Consider the following 14,437-nt stretch of genomic DNA (forward strand, 5'->3'; position numbering starts at 1 on the left):
AAGGATTCTGGGTAACAGAACCTGGTCAGAGCCCCACAAGTCACCCCATCTTGGATTCCCCTTGGTCTCTAGTTTGCAAAAATGCACAGCTTTGGTAGGTTTCCCTAGGTGCCGGCTGAGCTAGAGGCCAAAATCTACAGGTAGGCACTTTGCAAAAAAACACCTCTGTTTTCTGTCAAAAATTGTGATGTGTCCACGTTGTGTTTTGGGGCATGTCCTGTCACGGGCGCTAGGCCTACCCACACAAGTGAGGTATCATTTTTATCTGGTGACTTGGGGGAACGCTGGGTGGAAGGAAATTTGTGGCTCTTCTCAGATTCCCGACCTTTCTGTCACCAAAATGTGAGGAAAACGTGTTTTTTTAGCCGAGGTTTGCAAAGGATTCTGGGTAAAAGGACCTGGTCAGAGCCCCACAAGTCACCCCATCTTGGATTCCCCTAGGTCTCTACTTTTAAAAAATGCACAGGTTTGGTAGGTTTCCCTAGGTGCCGGCTGAGCTAGAGGCCAAAATCTACATGTTGACACTTTGCAAAAAACACCTCTGTTTTCTGTCAAAAATTGTGATGTGTCCACATTGTGTTTTGGGGCATTTCCTGTCGCGGGCGCTAGGCCTACCCACACAAGTGAGGTATCATTTTTATCTGTAAACTTGGGGTAAAGCTGGGTGGAAGGAAATTTGTGGCTCCTCTCAGATTCCAGAACTTTCTGTCACCGAAATGTGAGGAAAATGTGTTTTTTTTAGCCAAATTTTGAGGTTTGCAAAGGATTCTGGGTAACAGAACCTGGTCAGAGCCCCACAAGTCACCCCATCTTGGATTCCCCTTGGTCTCTAGTTTGCAATAATGCACAGCTTTGGTAGGTTTCCCTAGGTGCCGGCTGAGCTAGAGGCCAAAATCTACAGGTAGGCACTTTGCCAAAAAACACCTCTGTTTTCTGTCAAAAATTGTGATGTGTCCACGTTGTGTTTTGGGGCATTTCCTGTCACGGGCGCTAGGCCTACCCACACAAGTGAGGTATAATTTTTATCTGGTGACTTGGGGGAACGCTGGGTGGAAGGAAATTTGTGGCTGCTCTCAGATTCCCGACCTTTCTGTCACCGAAATGTGAGGAAAACGTGTTTTTTTAGCCGAGGTTTGCAAAGGATTCTGGGTAAAAGAACCTGGTCAGAGCCCCACAAGTCACCCCATCTTGGATTCCCCTAGGTCTCTACTTTTAAAAAATGCACAGGTTTGGTAGGTTTCCCTAGGTGCCGGCTGAGCTAGAGGCCAAAATCTACATGTTGACACTTTGCAAAAAACACCTCTGTTTTCTGTCAAAAATTGTGATGTGTCCACATTGTGTTTTGGGGCATTTCCTGTCGCGGGCGCTAGGCCTACCCACACAAGTGAGGTATCATTTTTATCGGTAAACTTGGGGTAAAGCTGGGTGGAAGGAAATTTGTGGTTCCTCTCAGATTCCAGAACTTTCTGTCACCGAAATGTGAGGAAAATGTGTTTTTTTTAGCCAAATTTTGAGGTTTGCAAAGGATTCTGGGTAACAGAACCTGGTCAGAGCCCCACAAGTCACCCCATCTTGGATTCCCCTTGGTCTCTAGTTTGCAAAAATGCACAGCTTTGGTAGGTTTCCCTAGGTGCCGGCTGAGCTAGAGGCCAAAATCTACAGGTAGGCACTTTGCAAAAAAACACCTCTGTTTTCTGTCAAAAATTGTGATGTGTCCACGTTGTGTTTTGGGGCATTTCCTGTCGCGGGCGCTAGGCCTACCCACACAAGTGAGGTATCATTTTTATCTGGTGACTTGGGGGAACGCTGGGTGGAAGGATATTTGTGGCTCCTCTCAGATTCCAGAACTTTCTGTCACTGAAATGTGAGGAAAATTTGTTTTTTTAGCCAAATTTTGAGGTTTGCAAAGGATTCTGGGTAACAGAACCTGGTTAGAGCCCCACAAGTCACCTCATCTTGGATTCCCCTTGGTCTCTAGTTTGCAAAAATGCACAGGTTTGGTAGGTTTCCCTAGGTGCCGGCTGAGCTAGAGGCCAAAATCTACAGGTAGGCACTTTGCAAAAAAACACCTCTGTTTTCTGTCAAAAATTGTGATGTGTCCACGTTGTGTTTTGGGGCATTTCCTGTCACGGGCGCTAGGCCTACCCACACAAGTGAGGTATCATTTGTATCTGGTGACTTGGGGGAACGCTGGGTGGAAGGAAATTTGTGGCTCCTCTCAGATTCCAGAACTTTCTGTCACTGAAATGTGAGGAAAATGTGTTTTTTTAGCCACATTTTGAGGTTTGCAAAGTATTCTGGGTAACAGAACCTGGTCAGAGCCCCACAAGTCACCCCTTCTTGGATTCCCCTAGGTCTCTAGTTTTCATAAATGCACAGGTTTGGTAGGTTTCCCTAGGTGCCGGCTGAGCTAGAGGCCAAAATCTACAGGTAGGCCCTTTGCAAAAGAACACCTCCGTTTTCTTTAAAAAAAATTGATGTGTCCCTGTTGTGTTTTGGGGCATTTCCTGTCACGGGCGCTAGGCCTACCCACACAAGTGAGGTATCATTTTTATCGGGAGACTTGGGGGAACGCTGGGTGGAAGGAAATTTGTGGCTCCTCTCAGATTCCCGACCTTTCTGTCACCGAAATGTGAGGAAAACGTGTTTTTTTAGCCAACTTTTGAGGTTTGCAAAGGATTCTGGGTAAAAGAACCTGGTCAGAACCCCACAAGTCATCCCATCTTGGATTCCCCTAGGTCTCTACTTTTAGAAAATGCACAGGTTTGGTAGGTTTCCCTAGGTGCCGGCTGAGCTAGAGGCCAAAATCTACAGGTAGGCACTTTGCAAAAAACACCTCTGTTTTCTGTCAAAAATTGTGATGTGTCCATATTGTGTTTTGGGGCATTTCCTGTCACGGGCGCTAGGCCTACCCACACAAGTGAGGTATCATTTTTATCTGGTGACGTGGGGGAACGCTGGGTGGAAGGAAATTTGTGACTCCTCTCAGATTCCCGACCTTTCTGACACTGAAATGTGAGGAAAATGTGTTTTTTTAGCCAAATTTTGAGGTTTGCAAAGGATTCTGGGTAACAGAACCTGGTCAGAGCCCCACAAGTCACCCCTTCTTGGATTCCCCTAGGTCTCTAGTTTTCAAAAATGCACAGGTTTGATAGGTTTCCCTAGGTGCCGGCTGAGCTAGAGGCCAAAATCTACAGGTAGGCACTTTGCAAAAAAACACCTATGTTTTCTGTCAAAAATTGTGATGTGTCCACGTTGTGTTTTGGGGCATTTCCTGTCGCGGGCGCTAGGCCTACCCACACAAGTGAGGTATCATTTTTATCGGTAAACTTGGGGTAAAGCTGGGTGGAAGGAAATTTGTGGCTCCTCTCAGATTCCAGAACTTTCTGTCACCGAAATGTGAGGAAAATGTGTTTTTTTTAGCCAAATTTTGAGGTTTGCAAAGGATTCTGGGTAACAGAACCTGGTCAGAGCCCCACAAGTCACCCCATCTTGGATTCCCCTTGGTCTCTAGTTTGCAAAAATGCACAGCTTTGGTAGGTTTCCCTAGGTGCCGGCTGAGCTAGAGGCCAAAATCTACAGGTAGGCACTTTGCAAAAAAACACCTCTGTTTTCTGTCAAAAATTGTGATGTGTCCACGTTGTGTTTTGGGGCATTTCCTGTCACGGGCGCTAGGCCTACCCACACAAGTGAGGTATCATTTTTATCTGGTGACTTGGGGGAACGCTGGGTGGAAGGAAATTTGTGGCTCCTCTCAGATTCCCGACCTTTCTGTCACCGAAATGTGAGGAAAACGTGTTTTTTTAGCCGAGGTTTGCAAAGGATTCTGGGTAAAAGAACCTGGTCAGAGCCCCACAAGTCACCCCATCTTGGATTCCCCTAGGTCTCTACTTTTAAAAAATGCACAGGTTTGGTAGGTTTCCCTAGGTGCCGGCTGAGCTAGAGGCCAAAATCTACATGTTGACACTTTGCAAAAAACACCTCTGTTTTCTGTCAAAAATTGTGATGTGTCCACATTGTGTTTTGGGGCATTTCCTGTCGCGGGCGCTAGGCCTACCCACACAAGTGAGGTATCATTTTTATCGGTAAACTTGGGGTAAAGCTGGGTGGAAGGAAATTTGTGGCTCCTCTCAGATTCCAGAACTTTCTGTCACCGAAATGTGAGGAAAATGTGTTTTTTTTAGCCAAATTTTGAGGTTTGCAAAGGATTCTGGGTAACAGAACCTGGTCAGATCCCCACAAGTCACCCCATCTTGGATTCCCCTTCGTCTCTAGTTTGCAAAAATGCACAGCTTTGGTAGGTTTCCCTAGGTGCCGGCTGAGCTAGAGGCCAGAATCTACAGGTAGGCACTTTGCAAAAAAACACCTCTGTTTTCTGTCAAAAATTGTGATGTGTCCACGTTGTGTTTTGGGGCATTTCCTGTCGCGGGCGCTAGGCCTACCCACACAAGTGAGGTATCCTTTTTATCTGGTGACTTGGGGGAACGCTGGGTGGAAGGAAATTTGTGGCTCCTCTCAGATTCCAGAACTTTCTGTCACTGAAATGTGAGGAAAATTTGTTTTATTAGCCAAATTTTGAGGTTTGCAAAGGATTCTGGGTAACAGAACCTGGTCAGAGCCCCACAAGTCACCTCATCTTGGATTCCTCTTGGTCTCTAGTTTGCAAAAATGCACAGGTTTGGTAGGTTTCCCTAGGTGCCGGCTGAGCTAGAGGCCAAAATCTACAGGTAGGCACTTTGCAAAAAAACACCTCTGTTTTCTGTCAAAAATTGTGATGTGTCCACGTTGTGTTTTGGGGCATGTCCTGTCACGGGCGCTAGGCCTACCCACACAAGTGAGGTATCATTTTTATCTGGTGACTTGGGGGAACGCTGGGTGGAAGGAAATTTGTGGCTCTTCTCAGATTCCCGACCTTTCTGTCACCAAAATGTGAGGAAAACGTGTTTTTTTAGCCGAGGTTTGCAAAGGATTCTGGGTAAAAGGACCTGGTCAGAGCCCCACAAGTCACCCCATCTTGGATTCCCCTAGGTCTCTACTTTTAAAAAATGCACAGGTTTGGTAGGTTTCCCTAGGTGCCGGCTGAGCTAGAGGCCAAAATCTACATGTTGACACTTTGCAAAAAACACCTCTGTTTTCTGTCAAAAATTGTGATGTGTCCACATTGTGTTTTGGGGCATTTCCTGTCGCGGGCGCTAGGCCTACCCACACAAGTGAGGTATCATTTTTATCGGTAAACTTGGGGTAAAGCTGGGTGGAAGGAAATTTGTCGCTCCTCTCAGATTCCAGAACTTTCTGTCACCGAAATGTGAGGAAAATGTGTTTTTTTTAGCCAAATTTTGAGGTTTGCAAAGGATTCTGGGTAACAGAACCTGGTCAGAGCCCCACAAGTCACCCCATCTTGGATTCCCCTTGGTCTCTAGTTTGCAATAATGCACAGCTTTGGTAGGTTTCCCTAGGTGCCGGCTGAGCTAGAGGTCAAAATCTACAGGTAGGCACTTTGCCAAAAAACACCTCTGTTTTCTGTCAAAAATTGTGATGTGTCCACGTTGTGTTTTGGGGCATTTCCTGTCACGGGCGCTAGGCCTACCCACACAAGTGAGGTATAATTTTTATCTGGTGACTTGGGGGAACGCTGGGTGGAAGGAAATTTGTGGCTGCTCTCAGATTCCCGACCTTTCTGTCACCGAAATGTGAGGAAAACGTGTTTTTTTAGCCGAGGTTTGCAAAGGATTCTGGGTAAAAGAACCTGGTCAGAGCCCCACAAGTCACCCCATCTTGGATTCCCCTAGGTCTCTACTTTTAAAAAATGCACAGGTTTGGTAGGTTTCCCTAGGTGCCGGCTGAGCTAGAGGCCAAAATCTACATGTTGACACTTTGCAAAAAACACCTCTGTTTTCTGTCAAAAATTGTGATGTGTCCACATTGTGTTTTGGGGCATTTCCTGTCGCGGGCGCTAGGCCTACCCACACAAGTGAGGTATCATTTTTATCGGTAAACTTGGGGTAAAGCTGGGTGGAAGGAAATTTGTGGCTCCTCTCAGATTCCAGAACTTTCTGTCACCGAAATGTGAGGAAAATTTGTTTTTTTTAGCCAAATTTTGAGGTTTGCAAAGGATTCTGGGTAACAGAACCTGGTCAGAGCCCCACAAGTCACCCCATCTTGGATTCCCCTTGGTCTCTAGTTTGCAAAAATGCACAGCTTTGGTAGGTTTCCCTAGGTGCCGGCTGAGCTAGAGGCCAAAATCTACAGGTAGGCACTTTGCAAAAAAACACCTCTGTTTTCTGTCAAAAATTGTGATGTGTCCACGTTGTGTTTTGGGGCATTTCCTGTCGCGGGCGCTAGGCCTACCCACACAAGTGAGGTATCATTTTTATCTGGTGACTTGGGGGAACGCTGGGTGGAAGGATATTTGTGGCTCCTCTCAGATTCCAGAACTTTCTGTCACTGAAATGTGAGGAAAATTTGTTTTTTTAGCCAAATTTTGAGGTTTGCAAAGGATTCTGGGTAACAGAACCTGGTTAGAGCCCCACAAGTCACCTCATCTTGGATTCCCCTTGGTCTCTAGTTTGCAAAAATGCACAGGTTTGGTAGGTTTCCCTAGGTGCCGGCTGAGCTAGAGGCCAAAATCTACAGGTAGGCACTTTGCAAAAAAACACCTCTGTTTTCTGTCAAAAATTGTGATGTGTCCACGTTGTGTTTTGGGGCATTTCCTGTCACGGGCGCTAGGCCTACCCACACAAGTGAGGTATCATTTGTATCTGGTGACTTGGGGGAACGCTGGGTGGAAGGAAATTTGTGGCTCCTCTCAGATTCCAGAACTTTCTGTCACTGAAATGTGAGGAAAATGTGTTTTTTTAGCCACATTTTGAGGTTTGCAAAGTATTCTGGGTAACAGAACCTGGTCAGAGCCCCACAAGTCACCCCTTCTTGGATTCCCCTAGGTCTCTAGTTTTCATAAATGCACAGGTTTGGTAGGTTTCCCTAGGTGCCGGCTGAGCTAGAGGCCAAAATCTACAGGTAGGCCCTTTGCAAAAGAACACCTCCGTTTTCTTTAAAAAAAATTGATGTGTCCCTGTTGTGTTTTGGGGCATTTCCTGTCACGGGCGCTAGGCCTACCCACACAAGTGAGGTATCATTTTTATCGGGAGACTTGGGGGAACGCTGGGTGGAAGGAAATTTGTGGCTCCTCTCAGATTCCCGACCTTTCTGTCACCGAAATGTGAGGAAAACGTGTTTTTTTAGCCAACTTTTGAGGTTTGCAAAGGATTCTGGGTAAAAGAACCTGGTCAGAACCCCACAAGTCATCCCATCTTGGATTCCCCTAGGTCTCTACTTTTAGAAAATGCACAGGTTTGGTAGGTTTCCCTAGGTGCCGGCTGAGCTAGAGGCCAAAATCTACAGGTAGGCACTTTGCAAAAAACACCTCTGTTTTCTGTCAAAAATTGTGATGTGTCCATATTGTGTTTTGGGGCATTTCCTGTCACGGGCGCTAGGCCTACCCACACAAGTGAGGTATCATTTTTATCTGGTGACGTGGGGGAACGCTGGGTGGAAGGAAATTTGTGACTCCTCTCAGATTCCCGACCTTTCTGACACTGAAATGTGAGGAAAATGTGTTTTTTTAGCCAAATTTTGAGGTTTGCAAAGGATTCTGGGTAACAGAACCTGGTCAGAGCCCCACAAGTCACCCCTTCTTGGATTCCCCTAGGTCTCTAGTTTTCAAAAATGCACAGGTTTGATAGGTTTCCCTAGGTGCCGGCTGAGCTAGAGGCCAAAATCTACAGGTAGGCACTTTGCAAAAAAACACCTATGTTTTCTGTCAAAAATTGTGATGTGTCCACGTTGTGTTTTGGGGCATTTCCTGTCGCGGGCGCTAGGCCTACCCACACAAGTGAGGTATCATTTTTATCGGTAAACTTGGGGTAAAGCTGGGTGGAAGGAAATTTGTGGCTCCTCTCAGATTCCAGAACTTTCTGTCACCGAAATGTGAGGAAAATGTGTTTTTTTTAGCCAAATTTTGAGGTTTGCAAAGGATTCTGGGTAACAGAACCTGGTCAGAGCCCCACAAGTCACCCCATCTTGGATTCCCCTTGGTCTCTAGTTTGCAAAAATGCACAGCTTTGGTAGGTTTCCCTAGGTGCCGGCTGAGCTAGAGGCCAAAATCTACAGGTAGGCACTTTGCAAAAAAACACCTCTGTTTTCTGTCAAAAATTGTGATGTGTCCACGTTGTGTTTTGGGGCATTTCCTGTCACGGGCGCTAGGCCTACCCACACAAGTGAGGTATCATTTTTATCTGGTGACTTGGGGGAACGCTGGGTGGAAGGAAATTTGTGGCTCCTCTCAGATTCCCGACCTTTCTGTCACCGAAATGTGAGGAAAACGTGTTTTTTTAGCCGAGGTTTGCAAAGGATTCTGGGTAAAAGAACCTGGTCAGAGCCCCACAAGTCACCCCATCTTGGATTCCCCTAGGTCTCTACTTTTAAAAAATGCACAGGTTTGGTAGGTTTCCCTAGGTGCCGGCTGAGCTAGAGGCCAAAATCTACATGTTGACACTTTGCAAAAAACACCTCTGTTTTCTGTCAAAAATTGTGATGTGTCCACATTGTGTTTTGGGGCATTTCCTGTCGCGGGCGCTAGGCCTACCCACACAAGTGAGGTATCATTTTTATCGGTAAACTTGGGGTAAAGCTGGGTGGAAGGAAATTTGTGGCTCCTCTCAGATTCCAGAACTTTCTGTCACCGAAATGTGAGGAAAATGTGTTTTTTTTAGCCAAATTTTGAGGTTTGCAAAGGATTCTGGGTAACAGAACCTGGTCAGATCCCCACAAGTCACCCCATCTTGGATTCCCCTTCGTCTCTAGTTTGCAAAAATGCACAGCTTTGGTAGGTTTCCCTAGGTGCCGGCTGAGCTAGAGGCCAGAATCTACAGGTAGGCACTTTGCAAAAAAACACCTCTGTTTTCTGTCAAAAATTGTGATGTGTCCACGTTGTGTTTTGGGGCATTTCCTGTCGCGGGCGCTAGGCCTACCCACACAAGTGAGGTATCCTTTTTATCTGGTGACTTGGGGGAACGCTGGGTGGAAGGAAATTTGTGGCTCCTCTCAGATTCCAGAACTTTCTGTCACTGAAATGTGAGGAAAATTTGTTTTATTAGCCAAATTTTGAGGTTTGCAAAGGATTCTGGGTAACAGAACCTGGTCAGAGCCCCACAAGTCACCTCATCTTGGATTCCTCTTGGTCTCTAGTTTGCAAAAATGCACAGGTTTGGTAGGTTTCCCTAGGTGCCGGCTGAGCTAGAGGCCAAAATCTACAGGTAGGCACTTTGCAAAAAAACACCTCTGTTTTCTGTCAAAAATTGTGATGTGTCCACGTTGTGTTTTGGGGCATGTCCTGTCACGGGCGCTAGGCCTACCCACACAAGTGAGGTATCATTTTTATCTGGTGACTTGGGGGAACGCTGGGTGGAAGGAAATTTGTGGCTCTTCTCAGATTCCCGACCTTTCTGTCACCAAAATGTGAGGAAAACGTGTTTTTTTAGCCGAGGTTTGCAAAGGATTCTGGGTAAAAGGACCTGGTCAGAGCCCCACAAGTCACCCCATCTTGGATTCCCCTAGGTCTCTACTTTTAAAAAATGCACAGGTTTGGTAGGTTTCCCTAGGTGCCGGCTGAGCTAGAGGCCAAAATCTACATGTTGACACTTTGCAAAAAACACCTCTGTTTTCTGTCAAAAATTGTGATGTGTCCACATTGTGTTTTGGGGCATTTCCTGTCGCGGGCGCTAGGCCTACCCACACAAGTGAGGTATCATTTTTATCGGTAAACTTGGGGTAAAGCTGGGTGGAAGGAAATTTGTCGCTCCTCTCAGATTCCAGAACTTTCTGTCACCGAAATGTGAGGAAAATGTGTTTTTTTTAGCCAAATTTTGAGGTTTGCAAAGGATTCTGGGTAACAGAACCTGGTCAGAGCCCCACAAGTCACCTCATCTTGGATTCCTCTTGGTCTCTAGTTTGCAAAAATGCACAGGTTTGGTAGGTTTCCCTAGGTGCCGGCTGAGCTAGAGGCCAAAATCTACAGGTAGGCACTTTGCAAAAAAACACCTCTGTTTTCTGTCAAAAATTGTGATGTGTCCACGTTGTGTTTTGGGGCATTTCCTGTCGCGGGCGCTAGGCCTACCCACACAAGTGAGGTATCATTTTTATCGGGAGACTTGGGGGAACGCTGGGTGGAAGGAAATTTGTGGCTCCTGTCAGATTCCCGACCTTTCTGTCACCGAAATGTGAGGAAAACGTGTTTTTTTAGCCAATTTTTGAGGTTTGCAAAGGATTCTGGGTAAAAGAACCTGGTCAGAACCGCACAAGTCACCCCATCTTGGATTCCCCTAGGTCTCTACTTTTAGAAAATGCACAGGTTTGGTAGGTTTCCCTAGGTGCCGGCTGAGCTAGAGGCCAAAATCTACAGGTAGGCACTTTGCAAAAAACACCTCTGTTTTCTGTCAAAAATTGTGATGTGTCCATATTGTGTTTTGGGGCATTTCCTGTCACGGGCGCTAAGCCTACCCACACAAGTGAGGTATCATTTTTATCTGGTGACGTGGGGGAACGCTGGGTGGAAGGAAATTTGTTGCTCCTCTCAGATTCCCGACCTTTCTGACACTGAAATGTGAGGAAAATGTGTTTTTTTAGCCAAATTGTGAGGTTTGCAAAGGATTCTGGGTAACAGAACCTGGTCAGAGCCCCACAAGTCACCCCTTCTTGGATTCCCCTAGGTCTCTAGTTTTCAAAAATGCACAGGTTTGGTAGGTTTCCCTAGGTGCCGGCTGAGCTAGAGGCCAAAATCTACAGGTAGGCACTTTGCAAAAAAACACCTCTGTTTTCTGTCAAAAATTGTGATGTGTCCAAGTTGTGTTTTGGGGCATTTCCTGTCACGGGCGCTAGGCCTACCCACACAAGTGAGGTATCATTTGTATCTGGTGACTTGGGGGAACGCTGGGTGGAAGGAAATTTGTGGCTCCTCTCAGATTCCAGAACTTTCTGTCACTGAAATGTGAGGAAAATGTGTTTTTTTAGCCACATTTTGAGGTTTGCAAAGTATTCTGGGTAACAGAACCTGGTCAGAGCCCCACAAGTCACCCCTTCTTGGATTCCCCTAGGTCTCTAGTTTTCATAAATGCACAGGTTTGGTAGGTTTCCCTAGGTGCCGCCTGAGCTAGAGGCCAAAATCTACAGGTAGGCCCTTTGCAAAAGAACACCTCTGTTTTCTTTAAAAAAATGTGATGTGTCCCTGTTGTGTTTTGGGGCATTTCCTGTCGCGGGCGCTAGGCCTACCCACACAAGTGAGGTATCATTTTTATCGGTAAACTTGGGGTAAAGCTGGGTGGAAGGAAATTTGTGGCTCCTCTCAGATTCCAGAACTTTCTGTCACCGAAATGTGAGGAAAATGTGTTTTTTTTAGCCAAATTTTGAGGTTTGCAAAGGATTCTGGGTAACAGAACCTGGTCAGAGCCCCACAAGTCACCCCATCTTGGATTCCCCTTGGTCTCTAGTTTGCAAAAATGCACAGCTTTGGTAGGTTTCCCTAGGTGCCGGCTGAGCTAGAGGCCAAAATCTACAGGTAGGCACTTTGCAAAAAAACACCTCTGTTTTCTGTCAAAAATTGTGATGTGTCCACGTTGTGTTTTGGGGCATGTCCTGTCACGGGCGCTAGGCCTACCCACACAAGTGAGGTATCATTTTTATCTGGTGACTTGGGGGAACGCTGGGTGGAAGGAAATTTGTGGCTCTTCTCAGATTCCCGACCTTTCTGTCACCAAAATGTGAGGAAAACGTGTTTTTTTAGCCGAGGTTTGCAAAGGATTCTGGGTAAAAGGACCTGGTCGGAGCCCCACAAGTCACCCCATCTTGGATTCCCCTAGGTCTCTACTTTTAAAAAATGCACAGGTTTGGTTGGTTTCCCTAGGTGCCGGCTGAGCTAGAGGCCAAAATCTACATGTTGACACTTTGCAAAAAACACCTCTGTTTTCTGTCAAAAATTGTGATGTGTCCACATTGTGTTTTGGGGCATTTCCTGTCGCGGGCGCTAGGCCTACCCACACAAGTGAGGTATCATTTTTATCGGTAAACTTGGGGTAAAGCTGGGTGGAAGGAAATTTGTGGCTCCTCTCAGATTCCAGAACTTTCTGTCACCGAAATGTGAGGAAAATGTGTTTTTTTTAGCCAAATTTTGAGGTTTGCAAAGGATTCTGGGTAACAGAACCTGGTCAGAGCCCCACAAGTCACCCCATCTTGGATTCCCCTTGGTCTCTAGTTTGCAATAATGCACAGCTTTGGTAGGTTTCCCTAGGTGCCGGCTGAGCTAGAGGCCAAAATCTACAGGTAGGCACTTTGCCAAAAAACACCTCTGTTTTCTGTCAAAAATTGTGATGTGTCCACGTTGTGTTTTGGGGCATTTCCTGTCACGGGCGCTAGGCCTACCCACACAAGTGAGGTATAATTTTTATCTGGTGACTTGGGGGAACGCTGGGTGGAAGGAAATTTGTGGCTGCTCTCAGATTCCCGACCTTTCTGTCACCGAAATGTGAGGAAAACGTGTTTTTTTAGCCGAGGTTTGCAAAGGATTCTGGGTAAAAGAACCTGGTCAGAGCCCCACAAGTCACCCCATCTTGGATTCCCCTAGGTCTCTACTTTTAAAAAATGCACAGGTTTGGTAGGTTTCCCTAGGTGCCGGCTGAGCTAGAGGCCAAAATCTACATGTTGACACTTTGCAAAAAACACCTCTGTTTTCTGTCAAAAATTGTGATGTGTCCACATTGTGTTTTGGGGCATTTCCTGTCGCGGGCGCTAGGCCTACCCACACAAGTGAGGTATCATTTTTATCGGTAAACTTGGGGTAAAGCTGGGTGGAAGGAAATTTGTGGCTCCTCTCAGATTCCAGAACTTTCTGTCACCGAAATGTGAGGAAAATGTGTTTTTTTTAGCCAAATTTTGAGGTTTGCAAAGGATTCTGGGTAACAGAACCTGGTCAGAGCCCCACAAGTCACCCCATCTTGGATTCCCCTTGGTCTCTAGTTTGCAAAAATGCACAGCTTTGGTAGGTTTCCCTAGGTGCCGGCTGAGCTAGAGGCCAAAATCTACAGGTAGGCACTTTGCAAAAAAACACCTCTGTTTTCTGTCAAAAATTGTGATGTGTCCACGTTGTGTTTTGGGGCATTTCCTGTCGCGGGCGCTAGGCCTACCCACACAAGTGAGGTATCATTTTTATCTGGTGACTTGGGGGAACGCTGGGTGGAAGGATATTTGTGGCTCCTCTCAGATTCCAGAACTTTCTGTCACTGAAATGTGAGGAAAATTTGTTTTTTTAGCCAAATTTTGAGGTTTGCAAAGGATTCTGGGTAACAGAACCTGGTTAGAGCCCCACAAGTCACCTCATCTTGGATTCCCCTTGGTCTCTAGTTTGCAAAAATGCACAGGTTTGGTAGGTTTCCCTAGGTGCCGGCTGAGCTAGAGGCCAAAATCTACAGGTAGGCACTTTGCAAAAAAACACCTCTGTTTTCTGTCAAAAATTGTGATGTGTCCACGTTGTGTTTTGGGGCATTTCCTGTCACGGGCGCTAGGCCTACCCACACAAGTGAGGTATCATTTGTATCTGGTGACTTGGGGGAACGCTGGGTGGAAGGAAATTTGTGGCTCCTCTCAGATTCCAGAACTTTCTGTCACTGAAATGTGAGGAAAATGTGTTTTTTTAGCCACATTTTGAGGTTTGCAAAGTATTCTGGGTAACAGAACCTGGTCAGAGCCCCACAAGTCACCCCTTCTTGGATTCCCCTAGGTCTCTAGTTTTCATAAATGCACAGGTTTGGTAGGTTTCCCTAGGTGCCGGCTGAGCTAGAGGCCAAAATCTACAGGTAGGCCCTTTGCAAAAGAACACCTCCGTTTTCTTTAAAAAAAATTGATGTGTCCCTGTTGTGTTTTGGGGCATTTCCTGTCACGGGCGCTAGGCCTACCCACACAAGTGAGGTATCATTTTTATCGGGAGACTTGGGGGAACGCTGGGTGGAAGGAAATTTGTGGCTCCTCTCAGATTCCCGACCTTTCTGTCACCGAAATGTGAGGAAAACGTGTTTTTTTAGCCAACTTTTGAGGTTTGCAAAGGATTCTGGGTAAAAGAACCTGGTCAGAACCCCACAAGTCATCCCATCTTGGATTCCCCTAGGTCTCTACTTTTAGAAAATGCACAGGTTTGGTAGGTTTCCCTAGGTGCCGGCTGAGCTAGAGGCCAAAATCTACAGGTAGGCACTTTGCAAAAAAAACCTCTGTTTTCTGTCAAAAATTGTGATGTGTCCATATTGTGTTTTGGGGCATTTCCTGTCACGGGCGCTAGGCCTACCCACACAAGTGAGGTATCATTTTTATCTGGTGACGTGGGGGAACGCTGGGTGGA

Source organism: Pleurodeles waltl, chromosome 4_1 (assembly GCF_031143425.1).
Source record: "Pleurodeles waltl isolate 20211129_DDA chromosome 4_1, aPleWal1.hap1.20221129, whole genome shotgun sequence".
NCBI classification, from domain to species: domain Eukaryota; kingdom Metazoa; phylum Chordata; class Amphibia; order Caudata; family Salamandridae; genus Pleurodeles; species Pleurodeles waltl.